Here is a 15611-nt window from a genome sequence, read left to right on the forward strand (position 1 = left end):
TTATTTTTTTCCAATAAAATCTAAATAAATTATTTGTGCACTTTTCCAAGCTCTTTGTAGTGGGAAATTGTTTTAACGCTAGTCTATACATATACATATGCTCTCTTTAATTGTAGTATCTTCTATGTTTCCATTTACACAATCCATCAAGTATTTCTTATTTTAATTGAAATTTAGGGCATTGCAGTTAAAAAATATTAGTCTAAACATTGCTCAGTGACCGAAGAAAAACAAATCATGTACAGGGTGGCTGATGAATATTGCTACAATGATGAATATTGCTACATTTTTTTTTCGGTGTATGGAATACATTTTTCTTTTATTCATGTTAAATTAAATTATTAAATTAATTATTAAATTATTATTAATTAAATTAATTAATTAATTAATTAAATTAATTATTAAATTATTATTATTAAATAGAAAAAAAGTTATTACATTTTTTTTTGGTAGCGGCTTTCATCAGCCACCCTGTATGACTTGGAAATCTTAATTGTTTTAGTTTCTATACATGAAAAATTGTAATACAAGCAGTTTTTATGTGAAACTTTGAAATTTCGAACTTATTTCCTAATCAAAAAGCTTTATTATGTACTGATTACCATTAGGTTATTTAAAATTACTATGAATCATACGTCACCCTGGACATAATTTACTTATTAATATTTATCATACGTCACCCTGTACAATTTAATATGCAACTGTGTGCATCAATGTTCAATTAATAGTTTTAATTTCTTAGGCAAATTAAAGCACAGTAGTCCACAATTGATATTTAGCGATGGAAACATCATAAATTCTAATGTCAAGGAAACTTGGGCCGACATTTTATATTACGTGTTCTGATTGGACTTTGCAATCAATTATATTCTCTATTTACATATTTTAGAAAATCGTTCAAAAATCTTGACATATCTGTTTTTGCGCTACTGTATTTTGGTTGTTTCATTTTGCTGTTGGATTTGTATCTCCAGCTGAAACAAATATAGGGTTTGTTATACCCACCACCATAGGATGGGTGTATGCTAAAATTGTCATTCCGTTTGTAATACCTCGAAATATTTATCTATGACCCCATAAAGTGTATATTTTTTTGATCGTATCGACAATCTAAGTCGAACTAACCATGTCCGTCCGTCTATCAAAATCACAATAGCGGTCGAACGCGTAGAGCTAGCCGCTTGAAATTTTGCACAGATACTTTATATTGATGAAGATCGTCGATAATTGCAAACGGGCCATATCGGTTCAGATTTGGATATAGCACTCATATAAACCGATCTTCCGATTTGACTTCTTGAGCCCATGGAAGCCACAATTGTTGTTCGATTTAGCTGTTATTTTGCACATAGTGTTCTGTGCAAAATACTGTCCAAATCGGTCAAGAACCTGATATGGCTCCCATTTAAACCGATCTCCCGATTTGACTTCCTAAGCCCATGCAAGCCGCAATTTTTTCAGATTTGGCTGAAATTTTGCTCTTTGTGTTTTGATATCACTTCCAATAAATGTGCTAAGTATGGTTGAAATCGGTCTACAACGTGGTATAACTGCCATATAAACGAATCTTGGATCTTGACTTTTTGAGCCGCTAGAGGGCGCAATTATTATCCGATTTGGCTGAAATTTTGCGCAAGGTGTTTTGTTATGACTTCCAACAACTGTGCTAAGTATAGTTCAAATCGGATCATAACATGTCATAGATGCCATATAAACCGATTTTGGGTCTTGACTTCCTAAGCCTCTAGAGGGCGCAATTATCGTCCGATTTGGCTGAAATTTTACACGTGGTGTTTGGGTATCACTTCCAACAACTGTGCCAAGTATGGTTGAAATCGTTATACAACGTGGTACAACTGCCATATAAACGAATCTTGGATCTTGACTTTTTGAGCCGCTAGAGGGCGCAATTATTATCCGATTTGACTGAAATTTTGCGCGAGGTGGTTTGTTATAACTTCCAACAACTGTGCTAAGTATGGCGCAAATCGGTACATAATCTGATATAGCTGTCATATAAGCCGATCTAGGATCTTGACTTCTTGAGCCTCTAGAGGGCGCATTTCTCATCCAGTGAGCTGAAACTTTGCACAGATTCTTTTTTTTTCTTCCATAAGCAGATTAAGTTCGAAGATGGGTTATATCGGACTATATCTTAATAAAGCCCCCATATAGACCGATCCGCCGATGTTTCAGATCGGTTCAGATTTGGATATAGATGCCATATAGACCGATCTCTCTATTTAAAGTCTTGGCCCCATAAAAGGCACATTTAAATCCGATTTAGCTGAAATTTGACCAAGTGACTTATGTTAGGTTTCTCGACATCCTTGTCGTATATGGTTCAGATCGGTCTATATTTGGGTAAAGCTATGAAAAAAACCAATGATTTGTACAGTCTGCCTTGCCCCAAAAAGATAAGCGGACATTGAGTGGTCTGTGGCGAATTGGGTCCAAATTGAACCATATTTCGACATAGCTGTTATGGGGGCATAAATTATGCATTTTTCACTGGACTATGATGAAAAGGTATTTTACATATATACCCCAAGTGGTGGGCAGCCAAAGTTCGGCCCGGCCAAATTTAACGCCTTTTTACTTGTTTTTGTTTCTTTTCAGAATAGAAAGGAAAATAAAAATCCTTCTTTAAATAGTTTTTGACAAAATATGGTTGCTATAAATGCATTGGGAAGGCTACAGAGATCGCGATTTCGAAACTAAAGCTCCATCATCAGTCTGCTTTGCCCCAAAAAAATAACCTGCTTTCACCAATCACTAATTAGTGCGCTGGTGGAATCATGTCGTCTTAAGGAGAACATGAAATCATATCATAGAAAGGTGCAATAGGACTGCACTCATTGCTATGAAAGAGGTATCCCCTGGTCTTAAATGGAATGTTCATGGGACAAATATGATTCCACCACTCACTAATTAGTGCGCTGTGCAATGGTAGAAGCATGTCTTCTTGAGACAAACATTGGATCATATCAAAGAAAGGTACTTTGCGCAATAAGACTGCACTCATTGCTATGAAAGAAGTATCCCCTGGTCCTAACTGGAATGTTCATGGGAAAAATATGATTGTCTATGAAATGTGCACAGTTAAGAAGCTAAGAAGGGATCAAATGAAAGAAAATGAATTCACATTGGTTGTGAAGACTAGCTTTCTATTCAAAAAATATCTTAACCCACAATGTGATGTCCGAGTCCGATTGTTCGAAACTGAGAATGTCTTCATTATGGCTTCAGCTCCAAAAATATATTTTTTTACATAAATATTTATAAGTACGATCAAAGCGTAATGTCATCAATTGTTTTTCAAAGGAAAATAAAGTTTAAAAATGAAAAAAAAAAACAATTGAGATTTTTTTCTTCTAAAAAATCGTTGTGAGGCATATTTTAAATGTTCCACTGAACCATTGTGCATTAATGGTTGATTGCAATACCTTTCAGAGACTTCTTTTTCGCCGTTGGTGAATCAGGCAGTTCTGGTGATAGATTTCCATCCTTGCTTAACTTAGGCTAGAAATATCGCCTTTAAATCGCTCTTCACGTCAAACTTATTTGGGATATTCAACAGCTGTTAAGTCGTAATAATAGTCTATCCATGTCCGTCACACCCAGAGAAAAGTCAAGCAACACTGCATGGGACAAAAACAATATCGGATGGTTAGGATGAAACATAAAATGATTAGTACCGTTTGGGGCTATCCTTATTACCAACTGGTATTGGTATTAATACAAAACTGTTATCGGTTTTAGCACCAGACCGTTATTGGTTTAGTACCAAACCGTTACTGATTATTCCACCCCCTAATGAACCAAAAAAAAAAACAACCTTTGCAAACAATTTTAATCTAATTTTATTTCGATTATTTATGTTAATAATTACAAAAAGCAATGTTACACCAGGACCAGCCCCAATTCTTTGTATTCAGCAATTGATTTCATATCTATTGATTCCTAGAAGTGGTTTCATATGAATACACCAACACAGCATCGTTTTCCACACAAGAGACTTTCATGTTTTTGAGATAGAATGTCGTTTCATTAAAAACGCGAAAAATATGAAAATAAAAAAATGAAGAAATTCTGTTTATTTTATGATTTTATAATTTTTATAAGGCTAACCCCCTCATAAAAAAATGCGAAAAATATGAAAATGAAAATTGTCAGACATTCAGTTAATTTTATGATTCCTCTATGAATTTCTAATAGCGGAATGGTTTTGGATTTGCGAAATTCGAAAAACTGTAGGAGTTACAGCGTTTTCGACCTTGAAAATGTAGCAATTCTAAAAATAGCATAAAATCACAAATATGCGATTCTTAGTCTGTTTTTTGGGCAATTCACTCGGGGATTGCAATAAACCACATTTTTTCGCCACAAACTTCACTTCTGTATACTCAACTCAAAAATTTTTGGGGCATCGAAAATTGAAAATTTTCATAAGGCTAACCCCTTTCATAAAAAAATGCGAAAAATATGAAAATGAAAATTGTCAGACATTCAGTTAATTTTATGATTCCTCTATGAATTTCTAATAGCGGAATGGTTTTGGATTTGCGAAATTCGAAAAACTGAAGGAGTTACAGCGTTTTCGACCTTGAAAATGTAGCAATTCTAAAAATAGCATAAAATCACAAATATGCGATTCTGAGCTTGTTTTTTGGGCACTTCACTCGGGGATTGCAATAAACCACATTTTTTCGCCACAAACTTCACTTCTGTATACTCAACTCAAAAATTTTTGGGGCATCGAAAATTGAAAATTTTCATAAGGCTAACCCCTTTCATAAAAAAATGCGAAAAATATGAAAATGAAAATTGTCAGACATTCAGTTAATTTTATGATTCCTCTATGAATTTCTAATAGCCGAATGGTTTTGGATTTGCGAAATTCGAAAAACTGAAGGAGTTACAGCGTTTTCGACCTTGAAAATGTAGCAATTCTAAAAATAGCATAAAATCACAAATATGCGATTCTGAGCCTGTTTTTTGGGCAATTCACTCGGGGATTGCAATAAACCACATTTTTTCGCCACAAACTTCACTTCTGTATACTCAACTCAAAAATTTTTGGGGCATCGAAAATTGAAAATTTTCATAAGGCTAACCCCTTTCATAAAAAAATGCGAAAAATATGAAAATGAAAATTGTCAGACATTCAGTTAATTTTATGATTCCTCTATGAATTTCTAATAGCGGAATGGTTTTGGATTTGCGAAATTCGAAAAACTGAAGGAGTTACAGCGTTTTCGACCTTGAAAATGTAGCAATTCTAAAAATAGCATAAAATCACAAATATGCGATTCTGAGCTTGTTTTTTGGGCAATTCACTCGGGGATTGCAATAAACCACATTTTTTCGCCACAAACTTCACTTCTGTATACTCAACTCAAAAATTTTTGGGGCATCGAAAATTGAAAATTTTCATAAGGCTAACCCCTTTCATAAAAAAATGCGAAAAATATGAAAATGAAAATTGTCAGACATTCAGTTAATTTTATGATTCCTCTATGAATTTCTAATAGCGGAATGGTTTTGGATTTGCGAAATTCGAAAAACTGAAGGAGTTACAGCGTTTTCGACCTTGAAAATGTAGCAATTCTAAAAATAGCATAAAATCACAAATATGCGATTCTGAGCTTGTTTTTTGGGCAATTCACTCGGGGATTGCAATAAACCACATTTTTTCGCCACAAACTTCACTTCTGTATACTCAACTCAAAAATTTTTGGGGCATCGAAAATTGAAAATTTTCATAAGGCTAACCCCTTTCATAAAAAAATGCGAAAAATATGAAAATGAAAATTGTCAGACATTCAGTTAATTTTATGATTCCTCTATGAATTTCTAATAGCGGAATGGTTTTGGATTTGCGAAATTCGAAAAACTGAAGGAGTTACAGCGTTTTCGACCTTGAAAATGTAGCAATTCTAAAAATAGCATAAAATCACAAATATGCGATTCTGAGCTTGTTTTTTGGGCACTTCACTCGGGGATTGCAATAAACCACATTTTTTCGCCACAAACTTCACTTCTGTATACTCAACTCAAAAATTTTTGGGGCATCGAAAATTGAAAATTTTCATAAGGCTAACCCCTTTCATAAAAAAATGCGAAAAATATGAAAATGAAAATTGTCAGACATTCAGTTTATTTTATGATTCCTCTATGAATTTCTAATAGCGGAATGGTTTTGGATTTGCGAAATTCGAAAAACTGAAGGAGTTACAGCGTTTTCGACCTTGAAAATGTAGCAATTCTAAAAATAGCATAAAATCACAAATATGCGATTCTGAGCTTGTTTTTTGGGCAATTCACTCGGGGATTGCAATAAACCACATTTTTTCGCCACAAACTTCACTTCTGTATACTCAACTCAAAAATTTTTGGGGCATCGAAAATTGAAAATTTTCATAAGGCTAACCCCTTTCATAAAAAAATGCGAAAAATATGAAAATGAAAATTGTCAGACATTCAGTTAATTTTATGATTCCTCTATGAATTTCTAATAGCGGAATGGTTTTGGATTTGCGAAATTCGAAAAACTGAAGGAGTACAGCGTTTTCGACCTTGAAAATGTAGCAATTCTAAAAATAGCATAAAATCACAAATATGCGATTCTGAGCTTGTTTTTTGGGCAATTCACTCGGGGATTGCAATAAACCACATTTTTTCGCCACAAACTTCACTTCTGTATACTCAACTCAAAAATTTTTGGGGCATCGAAAATTGAAAATTTTCATAAGGCTAACCCCTTTCATAAAAAAATGCGAAAAATATGAAAATGAAAATTGTCAGACATTCAGTTAATTTTATGATTCCTCTATGAATTTCTAATAGCGGAATGGTTTTGGATTTGCGAAATTCGAAAAACTGAAGGAGTTACAGCGTTTTCGACCTTGAAAATGTAGCAATTCTAAAAATAGCATAAAATCACAAATATGCGATTCTGAGCCTGTTTTTTGGGCAATTCACTCGGGGATTGCAATAAACCACATTTTTTCGCCACAAACTTCACTTCTGTATACTCAACTCAAAAATTTTTGGGGCATCGAAAATTGAAAATTTTCATAAAAAAATGCGAAAAATATGAAAATGAAAATTGTCAGACATTCAGTTAATTTTATGATTCCTCTATGAATTTCTAATAGCGGAATGGTTTTGGATTTGCGAAATTCGAAAAACTGAAGGAGTTACAGCGTTTTCGACCTTGAAAATGTAGCAATTCTAAAAATAGCATAAAATCACAAATATGCGATTCTGAGCCTGTTTTTTGGGCAATTCACTCGGGGATTGCAATAAACCACATTTTTTCGCCACAAACTTCACTTCTGTATACTCAACTCAAAAATTTTTGGGGCATCGAAAATTGAAAATTTTCATAAGGCTAACCCCTTTCATAAAAAAATGCGAAAAATATGAAAATGAAAATTGTCAGACATTCAGTTAATTTTATGATTCCTCTATGAATTTCTAATAGCGGAATGGTTTTGGATTTGCGAAATTCGAAAAACTGAAGGAGTTACAGCGTTTTCGACCTTGAAAATGTAGCAATTCTAAAAATAGCATAAAATCACAAATATGCGATTCTGAGCTTGTTTTTTGGGCAATTCACTCGGGGATTGCAATAAACCACATTTTTTCGCCACAAACTTCACTTCTGTATACTCAACTCAAAAATTTTTGGGGCATCGAAAATTGAAAATTTTCATAAGGCTAACCCCTTTCATAAAAAAATGCGAAAAATATGAAAATGAAAATTGTCAGACATTCAGTTAATTTTATGATTCCTCTATGAATTTCTAATAGCGGAATGGTTTTGGATTTGCGAAATTCGAAAAACTGAAGGAGTTACAGCGTTTTCGACCTTGAAAATGTAGCAATTCTAAAAATAGCATAAAATCACAAATATGCGATTCTGAGCTTGTTTTTTGGGCACTTCACTCGGGGATTGCAATAAACCACATTTTTTCGCCACAAACTTCACTTCTGTATACTCAACTCAAAAATTTTTGGGGCATCGAAAATTGAAAATTTTCATAAGGCTAACCCCTTTCATAAAAAATGCGAAAAATATGAAAATGAAAATTGTCAGACATTCAGTTAATTTTATGATTCCTCTATGAATTTCTAATAGCCGAATGGTTTTGGATTTGCGAAATTCGAAAAACTGAAGGAGTTACAGCGTTTTCGACCTTGAAAATGTAGCAATTCTAAAAATAGCATAAAATCACAAATATGCGATTCTGAGCCTGTTTTTTGGGCAATTCACTCGGGGATTGCAATAAACCACATTTTTTCGCCACAAACTTCACTTCTGTATACTCAACTCAAAAATTTTTGGGGCATCGAAAATTGAAAATTTTCATAAAAAAATGCGAAAAATATGAAAATGAAAATTGTCAGACATTCAGTTAATTTTATGATTCCTCTATGAATTTCTAATAGCGGAATGGTTTTGGATTTGCGAAATTCGAAAAACTGAAGGAGTTACAGCGTTTTCGACCTTGAAAATGTAGCAATTCTAAAAATAGCATAAAATCACAAATATGCGATTCTGAGCTTGTTTTTTGGGCAATTCACTCGGGGATTGCAATAAACCACATTTTTTCGCCACAAACTTCACTTCTGTATACTCAACTCAAAAATTTTTGGGGCATCGAAAATTGAAAATTTTCATAAAAAAATGCGAAAAATATGAAAATGAAAATTGTCAGACATTCAGTTAATTTTATGATTCCTCTATGAATTTCTAATAGCGGAATGGTTTTGGATTTGCGAAATTCGAAAAACTGAAGGAGTTACAGCGTTTTCGACCTTGAAAATGCAGCAATTCTAAAAATAGCATAAAATCACAAATATGCGATTCTGAGCCTGTTTTTTGGGCAATTCACTCGGGGATTGCAATAAACCACATTTTTTCGCCACAAACTTCACTTCTGTATACTCAACTCAAAAATTTTTGGGGCATCGAAAATTGAAAATTTTCATAAGGCTAACCCCTTTCATAAAAAATTGCGAAAAATATGAAAATGAAAATTGTCAGACATTCAGTTAATTTTATGATTCCTCTATGAATTTCTAATAGCGGAATGGTTTTGGATTTGCGAAATTCGAAAAACTGAAGGAGTTACAGCGTTTTCGACCTTGAAAATGTAGCAATTCTAAAAATAGCATAAAATCACAAATATGCGATTCTGAGCTTGTTTTTTGGGCAATTCACTCGGGGATTGCAATAAACCACATTTTTTCGCCACAAACTTCACTTCTGTATACTCAACTCAAAAATTTTTGGGGCATCGGAAATTGAAAATTTTCATAAGGCTAACCCCTTTCATAAAAAACTGCGAAAAATATGAAAATGAAAATTGTCAGACATTCAGTTAATTTTATGATTCCTCTATGAATTTCTAATAGCGGAATGGTTTTGGATTTGCGAAATTCGAAAAACTGAAGGAGTTACAGCGTTTTCGACCTTGAAAATGTAGCAATTCTAAAAATAGCATAAAATCACAAATATGCGATTCTGAGCTTGTTTTTTGGGCAATTCACTCGGGGATTGCAATAAACCACATTTTTTCGCCACAAACTTCACTTCTGTATACTCAACTCAAAAATTTTTGGGGCATCGAAAATTGAAAATTTTCATAAGGCTAACCCCTTTCATAAAAAAATGCGAAAAATATGAAAATGAAAATTGTCAGACATTCAGTTAATTTTATGATTCCTCTATGAATTTCTAATAGCGGAATGGTTTTGGATTTGCGAAATTCGAAAAACTGTAGGAGTTACAGCGTTTTCGACCTTGAAAATGTAGCAATTCTAAAAATAGCATAAAATCACAAATATGCGATTCTGAGCCTGTTTTTTGGGCAATTCACTCGGGGATTGCAATAAACCACATTTTTTCGCCACAAACTTCACTTCTGTATACTCAACTCAAAAATTTTTGGGGCATCGAAAATTGAAAATTTTCATAAGGCTAACCCCTTTCATAAAAAAATGCGAAAAATATGAAAATGAAAATTGTCAGACATTCAGTTTATTTTATGATTCCTCTATGAATTTCTAATAGCGGAATGGTTTTGGATTTGCGAAATTCGAAAAACTGAAGGAGTTACAGCGTTTTCGACCTTGAAAATGTAGCAATTCTAAAAATAGCATAAAATCACAAATATGCGATTCTGAGCTTGTTTTTTGGGCAATTCACTCGGGGATTGCAATAAACCACATTTTTTCGCCACAAACTTCACTTCTGTATACTCAACTCAAAAATTTTTGGGGCATCGAAAATTGAAAATTTTCATAAGGCTAACCCCTTTCATAAAAAAATGCGAAAAATATGAAAATGAAAATTGTCAGACATTCAGTTAATTTTATGATTCCTCTATGAATTTCTAATAGCGGAATGGTTTTGGATTTGCGAAATTCGAAAAACTGAAGGAGTTACAGCGTTTTCGACCTTGAAAATGTAGCAATTCTAAAAATAGCATAAAATCACAAATATGCGATTCTGAGCTTGTTTTTTGGGCACTTCACTCGGGGATTGCAATAAACCACATTTTTTCGCCACAAACTTCACTTCTGTATACTCAACTCAAAAATTTTTGGGGCATCGAAAATTGAAAATTTTCATAAGGCTAACCCCTTTCATAAAAAATGCGAAAAATATGAAAATGAAAATTGTCAGACATTCAGTTAATTTTATGATTCCTCTATGAATTTCTAATAGCCGAATGGTTTTGGATTTGCGAAATTCGAAAAACTGAAGGAGTTACAGCGTTTTCGACCTTGAAAATGTAGCAATTCTAAAAATAGCATAAAATCACAAATATGCGATTCTGAGCCTGTTTTTTGGGCAATTCACTCGGAGATTGCAATAAACCACATTTTTTCGCCACAAACTTCACTTCTGTATACTCAACTCAAAAATTTTTGGGGCATCGAAAATTGAAAATTTTCATAAAAAAATGCGAAAAATATGAAAATGAAAATTGTCAGACATTCAGTTAATTTTATGATTCCTCTATGAATTTCTAATAGCGGAATGGTTTTGGATTTGCGAAATTCGAAAAACTGAAGGAGTTACAGCGTTTTCGACCTTGAAAATGTAGCAATTCTAAAAATAGCATAAAATCACAAATATGCGATTCTGAGCTTGTTTTTTGGGCAATTCACTCGGGGATTGCAATAAACCACATTTTTTCGCCACAAACTTCACTTCTGTATACTCAACTCAAAAATTTTTGGGGCATCGAAAATTGAAAATTTTCATAAAAAAATGCGAAAAATATGAAAATGAAAATTGTCAGACATTCAGTTAATTTTATGATTCCTCTATGAATTTCTAATAGCGGAATGGTTTTGGATTTGCGAAATTCGAAAAACTGAAGGAGTTACAGCGTTTTCGACCTTGAAAATGTAGCAATTCTAAAAATAGCATAAAATCACAAATATGCGATTCTGAGCCTGTTTTTTGGGCAATTCACTCGGGGATTGCAATAAACCACATTTTTTCGCCACAAACTTCACTTCTGTATACTCAACTCAAAAATTTTTGGGGCATCGAAAATTGAAAATTTTCATAAGGCTAACCCCTTTCATAAAAAAATGCGAAAAATATGAAAATGAAAATTGTCAGACATTCAGTTAATTTTATGATTCCTCTATGAATTTCTAATAGCGGAATGGTTTTGGATTTGCGAAATTCGAAAAACTGAAGGAGTTACAGCGTTTTCGACCTTGAAAATGTAGCAATTCTAAAAATAGCATAAAATCACAAATATGCGATTCTGAGCTTGTTTTTTGGGCAATTCACTCGGGGATTGCAATAAACCACATTTTTTCGCCACAAACTTCACTTCTGTATACTCAACTCAAAAATTTTTGGGGCATCGGAAATTGAAAATTTTCATAAGGCTAACCCCTTTCATAAAAAACTGCGAAAAATATGAAAATGAAAATTGTCAGACATTCAGTTAATTTTATGATTCCTCTATGAATTTCTAATAGCGGAATGGTTTTGGATTTGCGAAATTCGAAAAACTGAAGGAGTTACAGCGTTTTCGACCTTGAAAATGTAGCAATTCTAAAAATAGCATAAAATCACAAATATGCGATTCTGAGCTTGTTTTTTGGGCAATTCACTCGGGGATTGCAATAAACCACATTTTTTCGCCACAAACTTCACTTCTGTATACTCAACTCAAAAATTTTTGGGGCATCGAAAATTGAAAATTTTCATAAGGCTAACCCCTTTCATAAAAAAATGCGAAAAATATGAAAATGAAAATTGTCAGACATTCAGTTAATTTTATGATTCCTCTATGAATTTCTAATAGCGGAATGGTTTTGGATTTGCGAAATTCGAAAAACTGAAGGAGTCAGCGTTTTCGACCTTGAAAATGTAGCAATTCTAAAAATAGCATAAAATCACAAATATGCGATTCTGAGCTTGTTTTTTGGGCAATTCACTCGGGGATTGCAATAAACCACATTTTTTCGCCACAAACTTCACTTCTGTATACTCAACTCAAAAATTTTTGGGGCATCGAAAATTGAAAATTTTCATAAGGCTAACCCCTTTCATAAAAAAATGCGAAAAATATGAAAATGAAAATTGTCAGACATTCAGTTTAATTTTATGATTCCTCTATGAATTTCTAATAGCGGAATGGTTTTGGATTTGCGAAATTCGAAAAACTGAAGGAGTTACAGCGTTTCGACCTTGAAAATGTAGCAATTCTAAAATAGCATAAAATCACAAATATGCGATTCTGAGCTTGTTTTTTGGGCAATTCACTCGGGGATTGCAATAAACCACATTTTTTCGCCACAAACTTCACTTCTGTATACTCAACTCAAAAATTTTTGGGGCATCGAAAATTGAAAATTTTCATAAGGCTAACCCCTTTCATAAAAAAATGCGAAAAATATGAAAATGAAAATTGTCAGACATTCAGTTAATTTTATGATTCCTCTATGAATTTCTAATAGCGGAATGGTTTTGGATTTGCGAAATTCGAAAAACTGTAGGAGTTACAGCGTTTCGACCTTGAAAATGTAGCAATTCTAAAAATAGCATAAAAATCACAAATATGCGATTCTGAGCCTGTTTTTTGGGCAATTCACTCGGGGATTGCAATAAACCACATTTTTTCGCCACAAACTTCACTTCTGTATACTCAACTCAAAAATTTTGGGGGCATCGAAAATTGAAAATTTTCATAAGGCTAACCCCTTTCATAAAAAAATGCGAAAAATATGAAAATGAAAATTGTCAGACATTCAGTTTATTTTATGATTCCTCTATGAATTTCTAATAGCGGAATGGTTTTGGATTTGCGAAATTCGAAAAACTGAAGGAGTTACAGCGTTTTCGACCTTGAAAATGTAGCAATTCTAAAAATAGCATAAAATCACAAATATGCGATTCTGAGCTTGTTTTTTGGGCACTTCACTCGGGGATTGCAATAAACCACATTTTTTCGCCACAAACTTCACTTCTGTATACTCAACTCAAAAATTTTTGGGCATCGAAAATTGAAAATTTTCATAAGGCTAACCCCTTTCATAAAAAAATGCGAAAAATATGAAAATGAAAATTGTCAGACATTCAGTTAATTTTATGATTCCTCTATGAATTTCTATAGCGGAATGGTTTTTGGATTTGCGAAATTCGAAAAACTGAAGGAGTTACAGCGTTTTCGACCTTGAAAATGTAGCAATTCTAAAAATAGCATAAAATCACAAATATGCGATTCTGAGCCTGTTTTTTGGGCAATTCACTCGGGGATTGCAATAAACCACATTTTTTCGCCACAAACTTCACTTCTGTATACTCAACTCAAAAATTTTTGGGGCATCGAAAATTGAAAATTTTCATAAGGCTAACCCCTTTCATAAAAAATGCGAAAAATATGAAAATGAAAATTGTCAGACATTCAGTTAATTTTATGATTCCTCTATGAATTTCTAATAGCGGAATGGTTTTGGATTTGCGAAATTCGAAAAACTGAAGGAGTTACAGCGTTTTCGACCTTGAAAATGTAGCAATTCTAAAATAGCATAAAATCACAAATATGCGATTCTGAGCCTGTTTTTTTGGGCAATTCACTCGGGGATTGCAATAAACCACATTTTTTCGCCACAAACTTCACTTCTGTATACTCAACTCAAAATTTTTGGGGCATCGAAAAATTGAAAATTTTCATAAGGCTAACCCCTTTCATAAAAAAATGCGAAAAATATGAAAATGAAAATTGTCAGACATTCAGTTAATTTTATGATTCCTCTATGAATTTCTAATAGCGGAATGGTTTTGGATTTGCGAAATTCGAAAAACTTGAAGGAGTTACAGCGTTTTCGACCTTGAAAATGTAGCAATTCTAAAAATAGCATAAAATCACAAATATGCGATTCTGAGCTTGTTTTTTGGGCAATTCACTCGGGGATTGCAATAAACCACATTTTTTCGCCACAAACTTCACTTCTGTATACTCAACTCAAAATTTTTGGGGCATCGAAAATTGAAAATTTTCATAAGGCTAACCCCTTTCATAAAAAATGCGAAAAATATGAAAATGAAAATTGTCAGACATTCAGTTAATTTTATGATTCCTCTATGAATTTCTAATAGCGGAATGGTTTTGATTTGCGAAATTCGAAAAACTGAAGGAGTTACAGCGTTTTCGACCTTGAAAATGTAGCAATTCTAAAAATAGCATAAAATCACAAATATGCGATTCTGAGCTTGTTTTTTGGGCAATTCACTCGGGGATTGCAATAAACCACATTTTTTCCGCCACAAACTTCACTTCTGTATACTCAACTCAAAAATTTTTGGGGCATCGAAAATTGAAAATTTTCATAGGCTAACCCCTTTCATAAAAAAATGCGAAAAATATGAAAATGAAAATTGTCAGACATTCAGTTTATTTTATGATTCCTCTATGAATTTCTAATAGCGGAATGGTTTTGGATTTGCGAAATTCGAAAAACTGAAGGAGTTACAGCGTTTTCGACCTTGAAAATGTAGCAATTCTAAAAATAGCATAAAATCACAAATATGCGATTCTGAGCTTGTTTTTTGGGCAATTCACTCGGGGATTGCAATAAACCACATTTTTTCGCCACAAACTTCACTTCTGTATACTCAACTCAAAAATTTTTGGGCATCGAAAATTGAAAATTTTCATAAGGCTAACCCTTTCATAAAAAAATGCGAAAAATATGAAAATGAAAATTGTCAGACATTCAGTTATTTTATGATTCCTCTATGAATTTCTAATAGCGGAATGGTTTTGGATTTGCGAAATTCGAAAACTGAAGGAGTTACAGCGTTTTCGACCTTGAAAATGTAGCAATTCTAAAAATAGCATAAAATCACAAATATGCGATTCTGAGCCTGTTTTTTGGGCAATTCACTCGGGGATTGCAATAAACCACATTTTTTCGCCACAAACTTCACTTCTGTATACTCAACTCAAAAATTTTTGGGGCATCGAAAATTGAAAATTTTCATAAGGCTAACCCCTTTCATAAAAAAATGCGAAAAATATGAAAATGAAAATTGTCAGACATTCAGTTTATTTTATGATTCC

General features: G+C 33.1%; 1 protein-coding gene across 8 annotated transcripts in view; it reads left to right on the top strand.

The window, feature by feature from the left end:
• The window catches only part of LOC106083996 (protein muscleblind), a 913910-nt gene that overhangs the window by 854441 nt on the left and 43858 nt on the right, over nt 1-15611 (top strand). The window lies entirely within an intron of this gene.

The sequence above is a fragment of the Stomoxys calcitrans genome, chromosome 5 (genome assembly GCF_963082655.1).
Source record: "Stomoxys calcitrans chromosome 5, idStoCalc2.1, whole genome shotgun sequence".
NCBI lineage: Eukaryota > Metazoa > Arthropoda > Insecta > Diptera > Muscidae > Stomoxys > Stomoxys calcitrans.